At 40.0% G+C, this 4,576-nt stretch overlaps 1 long non-coding RNA gene across 1 annotated transcript; it reads right to left on the bottom strand.

Annotated features, from left to right (window-relative positions):
* Window positions 1-254: 254 nt before the first annotated feature.
* Window positions 255-2,958, bottom strand: LOC122234883. Its single transcript, XR_006212855.1, has 2 exons — window positions 2,126-2,958; window positions 255-858 (listed from the first exon to the last, which is right to left on the bottom strand). It is a non-coding gene; the product is annotated as an uncharacterized LOC122234883 (long non-coding RNA).
* Window positions 2,959-4,576: the final 1,618 nt, after the last annotated feature.

The following is a 4,576-nucleotide window of genomic DNA, read 5'->3' as shown; positions in this document are numbered from 1 at the left end:
GATGTTCAGTTTTTAGCAGTTTCCAGACACAACACTTCTCAGCTGTAACCTTACCCACAGCATCTTCAGAAAGCTACAATGTGCACATGGGAATGGGCGTATAGATTAGCACCTGAAATAAAATCGCGAGCCACAACGGTCCCCGCTGAGAGTTCCCTGCTTCCTCCAAGGAATATGCTCCTGGGCTGAGACCCTCCCTCCCCCTGCAGCATCCCTTTCAAACAACATAAAGATCTGACAAATGGCCAAGAAAGTCTCTTGTTGCTCATTCTTTTAGGTCTGAGGTTAGTTTTGCTACAGCACATTTTTCTTATTTTTTCCTGTATGGTGGTTTTGTATAGATTTCCTTACCTCTACTACTTCTTAACTACAGGATAGTTACCATGGTAATACCTGTTGATGGCAGACCAAAAAAAAAAAAAAAAAAAAAAATGCAATTCTGCCATGAGGAAGCTGCTTCTGTATTTCTTGCTTCTGGCTCTCACAGTTAGGTTCAGGGGACATATTTGTTTCTTTCTAGGCTTGTAGGTGACACCAGTTTTTCCATTTGGGCAGATTGATATGGAAATTGCTCTTAGCTCTCTCTGTGTTATATGCTAAGATACAACCTCCTGGAACATTTGTTTCCTGGTGATTTTTATCAACTATAATAGAGATTGTGTCTTTGTTCCAAGGAGTTCACAGTCTTGAAAGCCTGGGGGTTTTTTTTCTTCTCTTTTTCTCTCATTTTTTTCTTCCCTCTTCCTTTTCCCTTCTACTTGATCAATTAGATGGGTTTATGTTCCTTCTTTGACCAGACAGACAAAGGGCCACGGTAGCAGAGCCCATATTTCACATCTCACTTAAAATGCCATTGGTCTGGAAATCAAAACAATGAAGAAAATAAAACCTGGGTTATATATAATGCCAATTAGTTATACAAGGCAGGTTAGTGGACATATGTTCTAGATATTAAGTAAATTGAAGGGACTTAAAATAACAATATGCTAAAGGGCAGTCATGAACTCTCCGTTGCTAGTATCTTATTACAGAAACTTAGCTAGATCATAAATAATACATATTTAAACAGGCATTTTGGTATGCCTGTTCTGGATATGGCAGTGTAGCAGAGTCTTTGGATGAGATTTCTAGACAAACAAACAAAAAGAGACACCGTCCCTGAAGCCAAATCAGCTGATTAGGGAGAACACGACACAGGTAGACATGTGTTTGGCACATAAGACATGATGAGGGCACCACTACAGAAAGGTAATGAATGAAAAGGGACCTGGGTTCTGTTCGTGGCTCAGACCCTAAAGAGCTGTGTCATCATAGCTGGGCATTGGTTTTCTTATTGCCAAAATTAGTTGGGCCGAAATATTGTGGGTTTGCTTTTAACTCTAAAATTATATTAATCCAATTCTGAAATAGGCACAGGTGCTACACAGTAGAACACTGGATGGGGAACCAGAGCAGGCTTTTAAGCATGAATTTTGAGGGACTTTTCAACGACAAAGAAAAGCATAAATTAAGCAAGGGCAGGAGTCAAAGAAAAATGATCTGTCATATCAGTCTAAATATAATACGTCCCAATGAAGTCAAAAATACCTTAGGAGTTTTGATCAGTCCAGATTCTTAAGGAGCCCCTTCAAAATGTTCCTCACAATTAAAAAAAAATATTGAAAGTTTTCTCTTTAATTCTACTTCATATTGTTTCGGTGACTGTTCCCTTCATCTATTTCTGAAAACAGCATTTAAAAATACAGATTCCCTCTTTGAGATTGTATCACGAGTTATGTGAACATCCCTGTTACTTCAATGTTCACTTGAATTTGTATAATTAAGAAATAGTTCTGGTATAGTAGCTGGGCTGATGTGTAAACCTTCTTGATATGAGAAATGCAGAGTAATGACCACTGCCTTGCTCACCCTCACCTCTGTGCATTTAAGTCAGGACTCCATATTAGAGAACTTGACCATTTTTTCCATGCCCTGGCTCTGTATTGGTTTCCTAGGGTTGCCATAATAAAGTACCACAGACTGGGTGGATTATCTCACAGTTCTGGAGGCTATAAATATAAGATCACAGTGTCAGCAGGGCATTCTCCTTCTGAAGGCACAGGAAAAGGTTCTGTCTGTTCCACACCTCTTTTTAAGCTGCTGGTACGTCCCTGGACTGTGGCTGCGAACCTCCTGTCTTCACAGAGCATTCTCCCTGTATACATTTCTCTGTATCCAAGTCTCCCCCTTTTATGAGGACACTGATCACATTAGATCAGGGGTCCACCCTTCTCCATTATGACTTCAACTAATTACATCTGTAATGGTCACATTTCCAGATGAGGTTACATACTGAGGTATTGGGGATTAGGACTTCAGCCCTTCTGGGGGCTGACCCTTGGGAACGACATTTCAACCCATAACAGGCTAAAAAGGCAGCACATGGTCATGCTTACACATGCAAAGTCCAGTATTCCAAGTATAGCCACCCCGCAGAGAAGATGCAGCTTAGTAGATCAGAGACCATCATGATGCCTTCAGTTCTTCTAAACGCACCATGTTCACAAATCATAATAGAGCATTGACAGTCGCAAGGCTCTTGCTAGTGTGCTTAAGCATACATGATTAGGTCACACATTATTTCCATTCAAATGAATCTCCTTGACTTTCTCTGGGATACTGAGCATTACATCTCACTAAGTGTCTCAGAATTTCTCGAAAGGTCCACTTTGGTCATTTAGTAGTTGTTTTCCATCAGAGAAAAGATTGAAATGTCGTACATACGATAGCATCTCATAAAACCTACCTCAGTTTGTAAGAGAATGGCCACATGAGTATACCAGTGACACAGTTCTGGCGTGCTATCTATAGGCAGTGTTGAAAGTCTCAGAGTGAAGTCAAATGTGTCTGAGTGTGTATACTCCCTCTGCATATATAGAAAATATGTATTCTATTTATGTACATGTATACAGAGAGAGGTGGATATAGACTTATGGTCTGTAATATACATGCATATATATATATATCATATACAGAAAGAAGGGGGCACTGTGAATTACTGGGTCCTATAGGATCCATCTGCAAAATGCTAACCCACCTGCCCCCACCACACACCCTTATGCATTCCTTTAAAATGCGTTCCTTTAAAAGTGTCCTGTAAGACACTTTACAGACAGCAATCTTTAATAATGTGGAAAGCTGCCAGGAGGACAACCAGAGCTTAGATGTATCCCCCTTCTTGACTCCACAGGCAGAGCCATCACCTCAGGCCAGCATAAATAATACAGCCAGTTCTGCAGAACCTTAATAATAGGCGGAATGGCTCTTTCTATCCTGAACTTACTCTGCAGCCAGGACTTCTAACAGGAAGTGGATTTCTGTGAATTTTGGGATTTCTCAAAAGCATTCCTGGGCAAAGCTCAAGTTAGTGTTTGATCCCACACCTTCCTCGGCTTCCTGGGGAAGGGGAAGTCTTCCTTGCCTATGCCCTCTTCCCTCACCCCATACGTACCCACCCCTTCAAACAACGTCTGGGAAGGCTTGGTGATCAGTGATCCTCCAACTCCACTATCTCTTGGATGATCCCAAGACTAGATAGAACAGAAATTACCCCTCACCAGGAAATGTCTGAAGGCCGATCTGAGGCTCTGTGATAGACAGTGAAGTGTGCCAAGCGGGTACGCAGTCAGGTACCCATCATGAGGCAAAGACAAGCCAAAGCTCTAGGCTCTATGAATGGCAGCTTAAGTTCCAGTGCAAAAGGCAGATTCTCAGATAAAACAGAGTGGAAGGGACTGGAGCAGTGTTTACTTTTTGTTTTTAGCAGGAAAATAACGCTGAAAGGTGAATAAGAATGAATGAATGAATGAATGAATGAATGAATGGCTGACTTCTTTAATTGCCCTGTTTATTATTCCATGCTTATTTACGGTGCCTAAAGGAGGATGTCTTTATTTATTTTACTACCAATTCACTAACTAGTAAGTAGAGGAGTCAATTTATGTATTTTCTGCTCACCAAAGCAGCATTTAAGTTCCCAAAACTAATCTTTTTATTGTTAGTGTTTGTGCTACCTTGCTTTATGTTCAGATGTCTGAGAAGCATGCACCTTTCTTTAAATACATTAAATTTGCATATTGTAAACTATTCGATTTTTTGCCAGGAAGAAAGAATTTTTTTTTTCCTGTTGAGCACTTTGGTCATTTTGTTTTTTTCTCTGTTAATATTGAAACGGCAAGGAATTCAAATCCAAGCCTGGCTTAGGATGCATGCTTACAGATAAGGCTTATGGGAAATAGTGTCATTTTAGACCTCTTTCCAGGTAATGTTCTTATGAAAAGAAGGCTTTTGCTAATACAATGTCATTTGTTAATAACTCGGTGTGTGTATTATAACTGTATGTGTGCTTACCTGGGTTCTGTATATTGTAGATAGTATGAGGATACGTGTTTAAGGATTTTTATCATCAGTTCCCCAGAATTCAAGAAAAATATGTTCTTCTTGGGAAGAGGATTATTTTTATTAAACCACACCATTTAAGAGGATTTTCAGAAGGAATTATTATCCCAGTGTCATATGTACATCTTTCTGAGGCCTA

Source organism: Panthera tigris, chromosome F2 (assembly GCF_018350195.1).
Source record: "Panthera tigris isolate Pti1 chromosome F2, P.tigris_Pti1_mat1.1, whole genome shotgun sequence".
Classification (NCBI taxonomy): Eukaryota; Metazoa; Chordata; class Mammalia; order Carnivora; family Felidae; genus Panthera; species Panthera tigris.
This window is presented reverse-complemented; position numbering and strand designations above follow the sequence as displayed.